Genomic DNA, 16,515 nt, shown 5'->3' with positions numbered 1-16,515 from the left:
AGATGTAAAAGTCTTGCCACATTCTGGCACAACAAAGACAACAGAAAAAAGTACAAAAAAAGTGCCAAGTGTGATCTTTTGAAACACGGTAAAAGGACAGTTGTTCGAGACAGGAATCAAACAAAATTCCAACATGAATTTAATCCAGCTGGAAACGTTGCATGCCATTGGGGGCATCTGAGGAGCATCTGAAAACATGCTCTTGTCTTTGTGTGTGTGTGTGTGTGTGTGTGTGTGTGTGTGTGTGTGTGTGTGAACACGTGTATGTGCGTGTACCTGTGTTTAAAGAATGAAGGCCAACAGCTGATGAGCTGGACTTCATGTGCAAAGACAAAAGCTGCACGCCAAAAAGTTCGAATGAGTGAGTGTGTGCATGCATAGGCTTGCGTGTGTGTGTGTGTGTGTGTGTGTGTGTGTATGTGTGTGTATGCGTGTGCGAGAGAGAGAGAGAGAGAGAGAGAGAGAGAGAGAGAGAGAGAGAGAGAGAGAGCTTGGCTAAGCCAGAGCTCCAGTGCATCTCTCTAGAGTGCTAAAGTAGGCCAACCCAATCTATCTCAGGGAGGAGCAGAAGAACTGTTGTTGTGTTTTCTTTTGACAGTAGAGGTGATAACGTCCCTCGTTATGCAAATGAGCATCCCATTATTTAAGCTCAGTGCAATGCAGGGAAGCTGTCATTGCCGTCACATAAAAAAAAAAAAAAATCCTCTATCTACCCTGCCTTTTTTTCTCGACTTTCTCTTTCTTCTCTCTTCTCTCCTTTCTGAACCAGATTTCCGGCACCTGGCAGCACAAGCATCAGACATTGATGTGGAAGACGACACCGCTTCACCAAAAGACATGACAGTCTCTCTCTCTCTCTCTCCCTCTATCACTCTCTCTCTTTTCTCATGCACCCTTGCTCTCTTCCACACTCACATATTATCTCTTTTGCACGCTGCCTCACTCATATGTGCACATTGTACTGCATTTTCTTTCCCTTCTTCTGTTTTTTTTTTATCTTTTCCTAACCTGAATCCATGTATTTATTGAGTAACATGCATGAGAAAGCACAAGAAAGCTCTAAACCCCCGAGGTGAGCGCAGCACATTGCTATGCACTTGACCTCTTTCTTCTAGAGAGTAGGACATTGATAACGAAGGTGTGCAAAAGGGGCATCCAGGGATAGTGTGACAGACCAACGCCTGTAACAGCAGTACACAACTGTAGATCTTTGAATTTGCAACATGATATAGAAGGTGTACACCACCTGCAGTAGCAGCAGTATGGGTGTCAAGTTTATTTCCAACATGTGAGTTTGTCTGCAAATTAATTTAAAAATTAAAATCAATTATTATGCATATTTCAGGCTTTCTGACACCTAAATGGGAAACAAAGTGAAACAATTTGAACAATGATGAAATGCGTGACAAAAACAAAAAAAAAAAGCTTCCAGAGTTGATGGTTTGGAAAACACCCACTTATGGAAGAAATAAGATACAGACATAAACGCATCTTTTGGCAGTTAGGACAATAATAATAGCAAGATCTAAAATAACTTGGTGGCATCTCTAAAGAGGCTATCTGGAACATTTTAGCATCGTTCTGTGCAAACACACCCATCCTTAGACAGAAAAACAAAGAGATGCCCTCTGGAAGAAAACAAAGAGGGATGTTGTCAGACAAACTAGGATTACAAGCCAGCACTAAGGCGCTTGGCACAAGACAGCCAGACAAGGATATCAATCAAGCTGGCGTACCTCAATCACGGGCTGACAGCATCATCCCCTCCCAGTCTTTGTACTGAACACTAACCAGCTCGGGCATCACTCCAGAAAACCAGGGGTTACCTCCGTGATCCCTGCCTTCTGGCTTCCTCCTCCTCCTCATTCCTCCCACTGAACCTCTCAATGTCAACACCCGCTGGGGCAACACCTTAGGCCTTACGTAACATTAACACTAAGACTAAGCCCGTGTCCTGAACATTTAATCCCTGCTTTTGGCTCCCAGCACCAGCCAACGCTCCCTGAGGTGAGGCTCTGTTGCCGCTTAGCCCCGTGTCAGCGCCTCCTCTACTCAGCCACCTCCTCTTCTCATGCCGTCTCACTCTTGCCTCCTTACCTCCTCCTACACAACAACGCATACCCCCCTCCCTTCCCCCTTCCCCTTTCCTCACACCCGCCTCCGTCCCATATGAGTGCCAGGCAGCTTGGATAAGAACCGCTTGCCCACCTCCTCATCGGGCTCCCTTCCCTCTCCTTCCCTTGTGGTGGATAGAGCATCAGTTAACTTAACAGATTACCACTGAATCACTCAATCCAATTTAGCCTCATGACGCCAAGACAGTGAAACGGAGGGAAATGCAGGAAACAAGTACCGCTTAGTGAGCATGGTCAAGTGGCACAAAGCAGTAATCCTCAGGAATTTTTCACAAGGGACTGACGCTGACATCTGACCTTGAGAGGGCAAATGAGGTGAGTGAGTAGCAAGAAGACAGAAGCAGAGAAATAGAAACCGGCTTGTACACATTAAACCAATTTACTGATCTCAAAGTTAAGTGCGAGGAAAGAGGGAATGGCAAGTTTCTATGACTAATGGCTTGCTTGCATTCACACTCGCCTGGTAACTGGAAGGAGGCCTGAGTGGGCCGCTAATGTCGGAGAGCACGCTGGCACCATGCAGACAGAAGGACAGCGTTTGCTCCTCTGCTTGTTTTATAGCGTGGGTCCCAAATCTCTGTGCTTTGAGTTGGAGAGGTGACAATGAAAGAGAAGGAGGAGAAAACAGAGAAATTGAGAGAGGAGTGGGAAATGGAGTGAAGCATAAAGAGGGATCTTTTGAACAGGCACCATGCCTCTCCAGGGGGAGGGGAAGAGCTCTACCCATGACCCTCCCATCTGTTAAGCAGACGGACAGAGAGAGAAAGAGGGGGGGGGGAGTGAAGGTTGGGAGGATGGGAGAAATGGAGAGAGAGCAGCGATTCAGCACATAGATCTAATGAGTGTTCTCTCTCTCCGGGTCTCCGAAGAGGGAGCTGAGAGGACGATGAGAACATATACACTCAGTGCGCCACAAGGCTTGATTCTAGGTCGCCTCTCTCCCAAGTGTTTAGTCACTAAAAACTAATATACAGCACACGGCGCTTTTTCACATTCTAATAGACAGTCTGTAGGGTGCTTGTTAATGTGGCTTTGTTACCGAGGACAGACGCTGAAAACGACTCCTCTGAATCAAGGGGGTAACAAAAAGAGGAACTTTACTTTGACTAATGCTCGGGTCTAATTGGTTACTGTGAAGGACAGCTGCTGCACAGTTCCGTCTGAGAATCAGGAGACAAAATGTCCAAGAACTCCAATTCCAAATACAAAACTGGCACAAAATAGCTTATAAGATTCAGAGAAATGTCAGGGAACATGTTTACAGGGAAACGGCTTCTCCTGCTCACGCAGTATGTGCAGTATTCTGCTGATGTGGAAGTTTTCAAATCCTAATTCTACACATTATAACAAATTTGGGAGGGCAATTTATCATGACAGGATTGGCTATGTTTTTCTAAGAAACCCCACCTCGGCAGCACAGACTCAGCTCATGGTACATCTGCACAACACATTTGGTGATAGCATGTGTCCTGCTATGTATATACATGAGAAACGTACATATATGTATTGGTGTATAACACTATAACACTAGTATCCGCTATCCTCCTAGGAAATGTGGTTAAAATAACATATTACACTGCTGTAAGTAAACCTTTTAGGAGGTGTATGGTACATTAAATAAACGCTCTCTCTTTTTAAATAAACTCTCATTTCCTTGAAGAGAAGGAAGAAAAAAATGTGCTCTAATATCGTTTTCCAAATACAATCTGAATGTCAGTACACACTCACAGTGCTCTGTTTTTACTTGAGCATTTCTGTTACAAGTTTTCTTTTCCCTCCATGGGAAAAAAAAAGTGTAGACTTTCTTTTTTGTGTTTCTGCTGGATGTAAATGCGCATGTGGGTTTGTGGGAGTGCATTTACTGGGTGTTTGTGCTTTTGATTTGGAAATAGTGGTGCATGGCACTTAGTACCTTTAAGTATTAGAGGAGGAGATGGATCAAGCAAAGACATGAGTTGATGGCCAAGCAGCGAGGGAGCAGAAAAATGTGTATCAGGTCTCATTGTGCCTCTAATGTCATTACAGGCAGTGACTCCTCTATGTGGCATGCCGCACTCCCCATCTGTCAGAGCAAGATAGGCAGGGTGACGAATGGCTATCACTGCTACTTCCCTCACCCCCCCACCACCACCACTACCACCACTGCTGACACCCCACGCTAATATCTGTATCTTTTTTTCAGTGCTGGGGGAGAGAAGTGACCCAAACCTGGGCGGTAGCCCACGTGTAGGTGGGCCTCTATGGCTCTGAATCCCAGCAGATATTAGGGCTAATTTAACATGTGAGCGGCTAAAGAGATTAGCAACACGTACATCTGGGGATTAGTGCGATAGTGGTGGATCATCTCATAATATGTTCATTTTGTGAAGGTTCTAGCTAAACTTGAATTTAAGAAGCTGCAGTGAGTGTGTGTCTGTTCTTATATGCATGTTGGAAGATGTCTTCACCTGTCTTTCTCTATTAGCTCATGGTTTAGTTGGATCATTAGCAAGACAGAAATGGTTTCACATGTATTCTATTTTCAATCTCTATGTGCGTTAGAACTGAGACACCTGTCTGTTGATGAGGAGGAAAGGGAGCCAAGACTGTGGATGGCATGAGTTTTATACACACTGTCAAACACTAATAAGATTGATTGACATTACGGCACAAAGTACACGGTTATAAGTAACTGCTAAGTGCAACAAGATGAGCCCTTAATTCCTCACCACCCCCAGTTTCAACCAATTTCTCAACTTAAAACTTCATAATTCAACTTTAAACTTAATTGATTTTCATCCTAATGAGACTCTGCCAGCACTGTTTCCCCTCTTATCCTTCAATCCATCAGCTTTGCCCCGAGGTCTTGAAGGACAGAGAGACGGGAAACACACGCACACACGGCTCAGCGGAAGGATGTGACATCAACAGCCAGAGACAATCAAAGGTGCTAAAGGTGCTTCCTTCCCTAAATCACCCTGCTCACAGAAAATAAATTGGGAATCAAAACCCAATCAACACTTTTTTTCCTTTTATCTGAAAGCGTAGACGATGAGGACAGTAGCAATATGTCACCTGAAGCTGGATTAATGAAGGCCTGAACCCCTCGACTTCTCCCTCAGTTTTTTGTTAAAAAATGTTTCAGTGGAGCAGGAGATATATGGACCAAAAAAATGAACAGGAAAATAAGTTCAAATCTAAGTATGACTGAAATTACTTTTTCCTGAACTGAGTAAAATATGTGCAACGACAATGAAGATGTAAAAAAAAAAAAATAAAAAAATCATATGAGTCAAAAAATACAAGGTCACCACACTGGGATTAGATTTAGGTTTTTTTTTGGTAAGTACAAATTCAATCAACTTAAAAAAAAAAAAAGGAACCTTCTTCAAAATGAATAATGGAGCTGCTGCGATGCATTAGCTAGTTTCTCATGTTGCATGCGTGTATGCAGAATGTATTTACATTTGAGTATGCGCAATTTTTTACTGTGCATTCAAAACAGTTACTATAATATTCAATTGTTGAACATTTAAATATCTCTAAGAAACTGGAGGGTGACACCTATTGTGGCTGTGGCATGGCATTCTGGATCAAAAGGAAATTCATTTTTATTCAGAGACTTGAAAAGTTGTTGCTTTACCCTTACAATGATCGCCCGTACAGTTTCCAGATTTCATGCTTTTATTCACTCAGGTGTGAATTTTTTAAATTTTTTTTTACACATTTCATTTAGTGGAAAGAAGAGAGCGTCATGCAGTGCGATATCACGTAATTTCAAAAGAGGTAGAAACAAAAGACCATGGAGTCTTCCCTTCATTTGGGCAGCTGCACGCCTCAGTCAGCACCAGCAAAGAGGGGCCTTGGGCCATCAGACCAGAAAGGGAGACAGGTTACTATTCGTCATAGCTGGTATGGAGACAGGTGAGAGCCATCTTTCCATAGCCCATTGCTGACTTCCCCAAGGACAAAATGACTTGACACAATGCGTCAACCCCCTCTTTGAAAAGAGGCCAAGGGCTATAAAGCCACAGCTGCTGGGCCAAAGGCACATGAGCAGGAGGACGCGCACTCCGTAGTGAGTCGAAGCTCTGTAGGAAAGATGTGGCTAAAGAGGCATCCCTCGTTCGATGATTAGCAACTTTTTGTTGTGACAAACCGTGCCTGATAAATTATATAGATCGTGATGAAAAAAATTGCAACACGAACACACACACACACACACACACACACACACACACACACACACACACACACACTCACATACACACAAACCCTTGTGCCAAGGTGGAAAAACGGTATCGGAAAAAAAAAGGAGAAAAGAAGAAAAAGCAGAAGCAAAGGCAAGCCACAATTTGCAAAGGCCCCGGAAAGACTGGAATGAATCACCATTTAGTGCGTTCAGTCTTTCCGTGTCATGAGCACAAGGAAGGGCAATGGATGCAGTCAAGTATAACGAAGAGATAGAGATGATACAGAGAGAAAAAAGAATATGGCACAAGGTGCGCGCACACATACACACACACACACACACACACACACACACACACACACACAGGAGGAAAAGGCTTTAGAATATGGAAGTAGTGCAGATTGTGGTGACACATCTGATGTTTTAACACAAATAACTGCACAAGTTTCACTTTATGCCACAATTTATCTGACTTCTTCCTCTTTTTTCTGTCTTTCCAGTCATTGTGAAGCCCTTAGCAAAGCTCTGCTATAGGTCATGTTTTCCAGGGTAAACCACTGTCTTGGTTCACATGTTGATGTGTGAGCTAGAATCACGACGGTACTTTCATACACACACACACACACACACACGCAGGTGCACTTATGATCACATAGTCACATGTGCACAGAGAGTAATTCCCTCCTTATCTATTATGTTCAAAAACAATATAATGAGCAACAAAGCGATGCGGAGGAATTACAGTATTAACCCCTCAGCGAGTGTACGCAGCCCCCACAGGAACAGCCGCGAGCCATGTCACTAACAACACAAAGCACTGACATATTCACCCAATTATGTTCCCTGCCGAGTACGACAATGTCTCAGGATGTAAGCAATGCTCTCCAGCGGGAGGGCGAAGGGCACAGAGTGTGTGAACTTGTGTGTGTGGGTGCGTGTGTGTGTGTGTGTGTCAGAGGTTGGACAATGAGGCTAAGGACCCATTGCAACATGGGTTACACTCACTAAAACACAGCAACCGTCACGAGCCCCATCTCCCTCCTTACCACTGTATCAACACTAGACATCATGGCTAAGATGATGATTTCATCACACCCCCAGCCCTTACTCTTTCTCTTCGCCACAGCATTCTAATCACCCTAATTAAAAGCTTTGTTCATTTAGAAATCTCTGATGACAATTTGTTTCACTCTACCCTACAGCAGTGGTGGCTGCGAAGAGAGGAGAATTAAATTTGATCTTCTGACAGCAATTATTAAATGCTCCCTTCTGGCCTCAATTAAGACCCGCAGGCTAATGCTAACATGGCTAACCTTCATGCAACCACGAGGTGCACTTCCTTTTTCGTCAGCAGCTTCATCTTGTCACCCGGCAAACTTTCTGGGTAGAGACACACTTGCTTAACGGGTCGCTAATCTATTTTGCATACTTGCTGATGGGAAGTGGCACAAAAAATGATTTCCTTTTTCAAGCAAGTGTTGTACTAAGTCAGCATGTTGGGAATGGCGACTCTGAACGGGGAAGTTGTGGAATTCACTATTTTGCCTTTTCTTGCTTAATCAGCTCGTTTGTTTTCTACAATGATACAATTACATGAAGTGTTTATTTTTAAAGATATGACATGTAAATACTGAATCAGCTCAGACATGAAGGATATTATGCTCCACGATACAGTAGGTTACTACAATACCCCTTCTTTATTTACCACAAGTTTCAAGTTATCAACATATGAAACCATTAAGCCTGGTACAAAATTTACACCAACCTGCACATTTGTGTTCAGCTATTTTGGGTGTGTTGATACAACACAGTTAACCATTAAAACATAAATAAATAGCACCCTAAACAACACTGCGTCTCCCTGTGGTTGTGACACTCAAACAGTTCTGCATGTCATGGTCACAGCCCGGCTGAGCTGAAGTGAGAGTCACAGTTTCGGCTTCGAGTCTATGCACAGCGTGTGGGTAATTTGCAGAGAAGTAGAAGGTTGCACACTTCAACAAGGATGTCCTTCATAGATTCGACCTTCTGTGTGTGTGGGTTTTTTTTTTTTTTTTTTTTTCCTGTCTTTCTCCGGTCCCTGTGCTCAGCTAGGAAACCGAGTAACCTAGATTGTGGAGTATGGAGAAGGGAATTGTGACAGAGAGAGCCGGAGAGAGCAAGTCAGAGAGACAGAGAGGAGACAGATTCAGAGACACTCCGTCAAATATTTGAAAGAAAAAAAAAAAACTTTAAGGATGATGTCAGGTTCACTCCTCTTTAATCTGTTTGCCGCAAGCTGATGGTGCTGATTATTGGTGAGCATTGTTTCCCTGTTGACGCTGCGCATCATTAAATAGAAATTGTTCCGCTGTTAGTGTTTGTTTAAGCAAGGCTGGTATAATGTTTCCAGGCGCCGTCTCTTTACCACACACACATAGACAACTTCATTTTGATACACAAGCTGTGTGCTTTGTATCTATAATTTGTTACTCATATGCATTTCAAATAAAATTTGGCGAGTTTTAAGGGAAAAAAGTAAGGAATATTGATAGAAAACTGTTCCAACCTCAACAATGTGACATGGGGTAAACAAAGATGGTAAAAGATTATGAATGTTTCTCCTATTTAGCAGTTCCCAGGGGAGCTGGCAGAGGGGTGTATGAGGAGTAAGGTTGTATGGAGTGTGGATGGCGTGTGGCGGTATACGGTACCTACAGCTCAACCTCTGTTTAGGGGAGTGGCCCCACCAAGGCCAAAGCTGGGCCAGACCCAGCCCAAGCCTCTCATTAGTCATCGGCTGGGTGCCTTGCTCCTTTTTGGAGTGGTTAAGGGGGAACCGGCGAGGGACTGGCAGTTCCACTATACTCCACTCCCAGCGCCATCACAACCTGACCTCATCAAAGCGAGCGCTCGTAATTTGTCACAGAAAGCAGCCAATTAACATATGTTAAGGAGGGAGGGAGGACGAGAAGAGAGGAGGAGGGGAGTGAAAAAAGATAGCTTATGATTAAAGAGTCTGCACAGCTGCACAAAATCAAGATGGCAAAGAGAGGTTTGAAAGAGACCTCAGACCCAGTAATCTGATAAAGTGTACTGTTACTTAACCCCCATAAGCACGAGAGCGAGAGAGAGAGAGAGAGAGAGAGGGAGAAGGAGAAGGAGAAGGAGAAGGAGAAGGAGAAAGAGATGGGGAAATAATAGAGACAAATATTAAATTACTGCTGTGAAGCTACAAGCTTTGGCCGAGTGCCTCTGCTCTCAATACGCAGCTACAATGACGGCCACTGTATCACATGAAGATGACCCGTCGTGCCAAAGCACCACCGCTGTTTGACCACGCTCTATTTTTAGTTCACTATTGTGCTTGACGTAGTTCACAGTTTAGCTAAAAACTGCCAGGATTTTTTTTATTTATTTATTTTCTTACCCCCCAAATTTGAACGCGTGGCACGGAGCATGAATGTATCTTCCCTTTCTCATGAAATGAAAGGTGGGTTTTTTCTTCTTCTTCTTCTTCTTCTTCTTCGTCTTCATTTTTCATTTAGTTTTCAAGACTGAAACAAGTTGCTTACATTCTGACTTGTTTGTTTGCTTTCAAATTCTTGTTTCTCATGGTTGGTTTTTAACATGCTGTGTGTGGTTATTTATGTATGTATGTATGTGTGTGTGTGTGTGTGTGTGTGTGTGTGTGTGTGTGTGTGTGTGTGTGCGCACTTATATCTCTGTTATTGTTGATGTTGTTGTTGTAGGAACATCTTGTGAGATGAGTTATATGATAGTCTGCCTTGTTGTTGGATACGGTGGCAGGTTGAATGCATTAGCAGTGCACACCGATGCCATTCTGTGTTCTGTCATCTCTCAGCCACCTCTGCCTTGTCTCTCTGCTGCGACTGATCACACGGGCTGACAAGCAAGTTCGGGTCTTAGTCTGCCGTCATCCTTCGCTACGTGGGCTCCGACTCTTTCGGCAAGCAAAATAACAGAAGCAAGGGGAGGAGGCTTTGAACAAATTTGAATGATTTTAGAGTTGTATATCAAGTCATGGGGAAATCCCCCTAAAGAAAGAGTCTGAAAATTTCACCCAGCAGTTTCTGATTCCTAATTTAAATTTTTTTTTTTTTCAAACAAATAAAATTAATTATTTTGTATGATTAAAGTGAAACCTATTTTGACAAATATCAGAGATGAAAATAGGAGGGGAACCACAAGTGGTGGGCAGAGAAGCATACCATACTCTATGTATAAATCATGACCGTTTCTTTTTTTCCTCCTTGTCCTCTCTCTTGCACTCTTATCTTTGCCATCAAGCATCAATCGTTACTTATTTATTTTTTCCTATTTGGGAAGTAAAGTGGAGGAGTGAGGGAGTAGGGGATGGAGAGAGGGGGCGGCAGCGGCGAGCTGTGTTTAGTTCACAAACTCTGCTGCTTGGTCGAATTTTTCTGCTCTCCTCTGCGTTAGCGAGCTGGTGGTTCAGTGAAGGACCTGGCTGCCTGGAGTTCCCCCCTCCAGTCAAATCCCTCTGCTGCGAGGACAGCTGCACCGTTCACATAACCTCGCCTGCCCCCTCCTCTTCCCCACCACCACCCCCAGCTAATGATAGCAGAGCACGTCCCTTCCACAAGGCAACAGCTTTTTCCACTTCATGTGCACAGACACACAAACACGGCGCACACGCACAAACAAGCGGGCACAACATCTCCCCTTCCCTCCTCTTGGTTCCTTCACTTCATTTTTTCTCATATCATTCAATTTCTTCCCCTTTTCTTCACCCTGAGAAAAATCCCCCGGCCTTATGACCCAGAGAAGGCCTGAGAACGTTAGTCCCCCCTACACACACACACACACACACACACACACACACACACACACACACACACACACACACACACACACACACACACACACACACACACAAACACATATAACACGACACACACTTAACCCTCCCCTTCAACTCCAAACTCCCTGTTTTTCCCTCTCCGTACAGAACTGCTCAGCAAGTGACCTGCATCACAGCTGTGTGTGGGAACTTGTATGAGTGGGTGTGTTTGTCGGAGTGTGTGAATGTATTTGCACATACCTGCACATGTCAGTGTTCACACTGCTGTCTGTACATGGCTGCATAACTGCATGTGTTATACATTTACTGTACCATTGTATGTGTGCGAATGGAGCAGGGGGTGGGGGTGGGATGGGATGGGGTAGCTCTGGCTTCTGCTGTGCCTGCTTATCCCAAATAAACAACTTATTACACGTGTACTTAACCAAGGGGAGCTGGTGAGCACTGGAAGCTAATCCCTGTTATCGTTCCCAGCGTTTCTGATTAGGCTACAGGGAAGAGGATCCCAAGAAGGCAGTCTGCTCAGTGCAGGAGGAGGAAGAGTGAGGCGGCGGAGGAGGAGGAGGAGGAGGAGGAGGAGGCGAGAGAAAGAAAAGCATTTGAGTTAACTTCCCACAAGTGCATTTTATACTTATAGTATCCTTTCTCACTCTATCCTTCCTTCTCCCTCTCCCGCTACCCTCTTGCCTTCTCTCGTTCCGTCTCCCTGTGGATTTTGCACTGCTCTTCCTTGTTTTCGACCATCTCTCAGAACTGGGTCATCGACAGACTGTGCGGCAGCATTTTGAAGAACATGGGAGGGAGAGGGAGAAAAAAAAGCGTATTCTTTCTATGAGAACAATTCAAGGCTTCTTTAACAAGTAGCCTGCTTATCAAATTAAGCTGTCAAAAGCATGTTAATAACAGGCAGCACAATTCCCTTCACAGAGGATCGGGAAACGATTTCTCGTTCACTGTGTAAAGAGACACTGAGGGCATAAATGATTTTCAAAGATTTCTGCCCCTCGCTGTTTCTCTGTCTCTGTCCCACTCCTGATATGATTACCGGGCCCTAATTATGAGGGCCACAGATGTAGAGTCACTCATTTCAAAGTAGGAAAATATTTGGGAGGGATGATGCTGGTGTTTGAGAGAATTACGAGATTTATTCATAAACTGTTCTTCTTCTTTTGAAGCCAGATCACTTAAACAAATAAGAGCGTCTCAGGTCGCTGTAGGAATGTGAAGCCCATGTGGGAGATAATATGTTCATCTTTTTACTGAGCCAACTTACAGTGTAACATATGAATAATAAGTCAATTCTACCTGCAAGCCAAACAACACCGTTACCAGTGCACCAACAGTTTGTTGTTGTTTTTTTGTTTTTTTTTATTGAGATGTCTCTGTCATCCTGTAAGTCTCTTTAATCTCAGAAATGTGGAGCCAAGATCGTCCTGTAAGAAAGTGAGAGCAGAACGTGAGGGAAACAGTGTACATAAGAGAGAAAGTTAACACTCTCAGTGCTGTTCACATGGCCTGAGATAAAGAAAAAGAAAATAAAAAGACACCTCGGCATTCAGGTGGCAGAGAGGAGCAAAAACCACCCTGTGACCTTACACTCGGAGACTGACAGAAGAGATGGAAAAACACATTTTGAGGAGTTTCAACTGCCTTCTTACGAAGCTTCGCTCTGTGCTCAGTGTGAAAGAACTTGTTTTTTAATCCTTGTTTTACTGAATCTGACAGCAAAGGCTGCTCACGCTGAACTACTGCTAGCCTTGTTGTATTTCACTCCAGACACTGATTTTCTCACACCCTCAATTTGAGGTTCATCCTGTTTGCTTGGCCCCTGAGGGGGTGTCTCTGAGTGGGCCGACAGTGGATGGAGGCACTGGGAATCTGCTGGAGGGAGGCTGGAGCCACGACAGGTATCCCCCCACACTTCCTCAGCTATTTATAAAACCATGAGTCCAGCACAGGGCCAAAAATAAGACGGAGGCCATTTTTATCCCACATAATGAAGGCGGCTCACTCCCTTACTCACAATGCTCTCTCACACACACACACACACACACACACTCACACACACACACACACACACACACACACGCACGCACGCACGCACAAAACACACACACACACACACACACACGCACGCACGCACGCACAAAACACACACACACACACACACCCGATGTCCACCATGCAAAAATGAACAGCATAGACTAACAAAGTAGAAACTATATAATCAAACCATCTTTCAATTGAGCATGCTCACTCTCGCTCTCTCTCTCTCTCTCACACACACACACACACACACACACACACACACACACACACACACACATCCAGCAGACAAAAGTCAATATCAAGGCTGAGCTATTTCTGTAGAGAGCACTATTTAGGAAGTGTGGGCTGGGTGCCAGTATTCTCCTCAGTATCGTCTGGGCGTCATTGCACTGACGCTGTTATACAAACTCACCTCTTTCCTCCCTCACCCACTCCTCACCCTTTCCAGCCCTTGTTCCATTGTCGGTACTCTCCCTCTCACTCTCTCTCTCTCTCTCTCACACACACACACACACACACAAGGTTATTTGTTTTTCCACTGGGTCGAACCGCAGTGCCAGGTGAAAGCATCTATTGGCAGGATAAAGAGAGCGGCTGGTTGGAGATCACAAGGCCCCACTCTGCCCAGTAAACCTTGAAGTGAAGCGTGGGGCTGGAGTTTCAAACAAAGTGCCCCCCTCATTCATTATACATGCAACTGCACTGAAAATCTCCTTCCGCAACACCATCTCTTCTCCTCTCTCTTTCTCTCTCTGTCCTTCCTTCTCTCCATTTCTCTCTCTCTCTCTCTCTCTCTCTCTCTCTCCTCACATTGTTCCTCTCTCCCTTCTCTCTCATTTTTTTCCAGACAGAGCATCCATAAAGTATGAATAAAATTAATGACATCACGAGCTACACTTTGGAAGAGCCACTGTAGGGAAAAAGCCATACATCACCGGGGGGGGGGGGGTGCACAGCAGAGGTAAAAAAGAAAAGAGCAAGTGATAGAGATAAGGTGTGTGTGTGTCATATTGCTATATATTACTGTGTTTTAAAGTCTTGTATCAAATTGTAAAGTTTTTTTCTCCAAGGAGCCGCTACTCCCTTTTTGGTCTGTCTTTTTCTTGACTTTTTTTCGGTCAGCTGGGTCTTGTGGAAGACTGTCCAGGTCTGTGAATTCCTTTACAGGCTGACCTTTGGTGTGGGAATGGCACAGATGACAGCTGAAAGGAACACCGGAGTGGACTTTGGCAGGACACTAGCTGGTTAAGCTGCTCTGCGGAAGAGGCAGAGCACTGAGAGTGGAGTCTTATATAGCTTTTTCTCAACTTCGATGGGTGTTAACAGCATTTTCAACAGCGCGGTCCCTTCGGAGTTGAGCAGCTAACCTTCTGATGTTACAGACTTTGCCCAGATATATATGGGCAATGCTCTGTGGTGAAAAATAAACATAATATTCTGATATATGCACTGACTTGTTGTTGCAAATGTTGTGTGACTGTTTCATTACAAGAGCAATATCACACAGAAGCCTGAGTGGGTAAAAATGCGATTCCTCTGAATCCATGTGTCAACACAAGATCTTCTAAAAATACCCCCGATAGCAGCGTGACGTTCACCAGTAGTGTGGACTGGGAGCAACAGCGGTAGCAGCGCAGATTGTGGCAGCCGAGTGAGCAGGGGTTTCAGATGGATGTGAGCTTGTGTGAGGCCACGGCACAGAGCTACCTCTGTGCGTCTCACCGGACTCGGTTGCAGAATGACTCGGCTATGTTGCAGCCGTGACAAAGATAAATTACAGCTACTGGAAAACATTTCTACATTTTTTTTCTCTCTCCGTCTCTACACCTCTTTTCTTTTTCTTTTTTTTTCTTTTGCCATTGGGTGTAGTCCAAATGTGTGCCACACCAAAGGGAGATGGTGAAAGGGGGGAGGTGGCAGGGGTTCTCTCTGAAAATATGTTAGGGCGTAAAAAGTTGCCCCTCGCCGTTCACAGGTCAGGCACTGTGTTTTATCATGGAACATGCCTTCCGGTGCCAGGTTTATGCTCACGGACAGCAAACACTTCTCCCTCACACTAACTCCTAAAACCCACAAAAAAATGACTCGCAGTTAATTCTGGATTTACTGCATGTTTAGATCACATATCACGGATATACAGTGGCATTACAAATGAGGCTGACGTGATTTTTGCGCTGATTTTGAAGAAAACAATTCACAGGAAGGCAGCAAAAGTCAGTTCGTTACCTAATTTATGAATGTCCTAAATGTCATTTAACTCTTCAAACATTCAAGTCTTGATTCGGAGATATTAAGGCTGAACAATTCAGTGTTTACACAGAAAAATACAACCTTTATTCTACTCTAAATGTTTCTCTTTGTCTTATCAGTCAAAGTCCTCCGCTCCCTGCACTCCTCCAGCCTCCTCGCCTCCCAGAACTCTCTCCCTGTCCAAATATTTCAGGGAGCAGGCCTCAAGTATGGTGAGGTGTTCTGGGTGTCTCTTTTGGTGGGCTGCAGCTGACGATATGATTGTGTGGTCAGCACCGCTGAGCACAGACCACCCAGCAGGCAGCTGCTGCCATAATGACCAACAGGCCAAGCAGGAAACAGGAAACAGGAAGAAGAAGGCAGGATATCCTGTACATCCAGGGTAGTGTTAATCATGACATCACGACAGCATCACTTTGTTAAGAGGGATACTTGGTTATGTCTTTAACTAGCTTGCAGACGCAGAAAGAAATGCATTTCTATCTATGTTTCTTCTGTGTGCACCCGTCTTCTCAGTTTGCCTTTTCAGCCCTCACACTGACACTGTTTTCCAGACTGCTCCATCATCCCAGACATCAAATCCAACCCTTTTCAGGGTGAGAAGAAAGAAGAAAAAGAAACACGCGCACTTTCATTTGAATATACACCAGCAACAACCTCACAAAACTCAGACAAAAAAACAAAACAAAACAAAAAAACAACAACAACAACACAAGAGCGCAAACATTCTGATGTGCAAACAGACGGAGACAAGACACAAACTCGAAACACGCACACGCCTCCCAGACACACAGCACATACTGACAGACAAACACACAAAGAAACAGCAAACACAAAGCACAGCACAGCCAGAAGTCTACTTTATGGAGAAATATTCTAAAGTGTGTTTTACAATACAATTAAACATCAAAGGCGGATATATTCCTCTGTGATCTTTAACACCCAAGTGAACAAACCCCACACACCCCCATCCACTTACAGCATACAGAGAAAGTTGCTGAACGTCACTGCTAATTACTAGATAGAGACAGAAGAAGACTTTGCATCATTATGCAAAAACCAGGACATATTCAAATATATGCATT

At 44.3% G+C, this 16,515-nt stretch overlaps 1 protein-coding gene across 12 annotated transcripts in view; it reads right to left on the bottom strand.

Annotated features, from left to right (window-relative positions):
• mef2cb (myocyte enhancer factor 2cb) overlaps positions 1-16,515 on the bottom strand; it is a 59,475-nt gene that overhangs the window by 38,984 nt on the left and 3,976 nt on the right. The gene's annotated exons all lie outside the window — the stretch shown is intronic.

Source organism: Aulostomus chinensis, chromosome 6 (assembly GCF_037954235.1).
Source record: "Aulostomus chinensis isolate RoL2024-O1b breed Wild chromosome 6, RoL_Achi_v1.0, whole genome shotgun sequence".
Taxonomy (NCBI): Eukaryota; Metazoa; Chordata; class Actinopteri; order Syngnathiformes; family Aulostomidae; genus Aulostomus; species Aulostomus chinensis.
The sequence above is the reverse complement of the archived record's forward strand: the minus strand, read 5'-3'. Positions and strand labels throughout refer to the sequence as shown.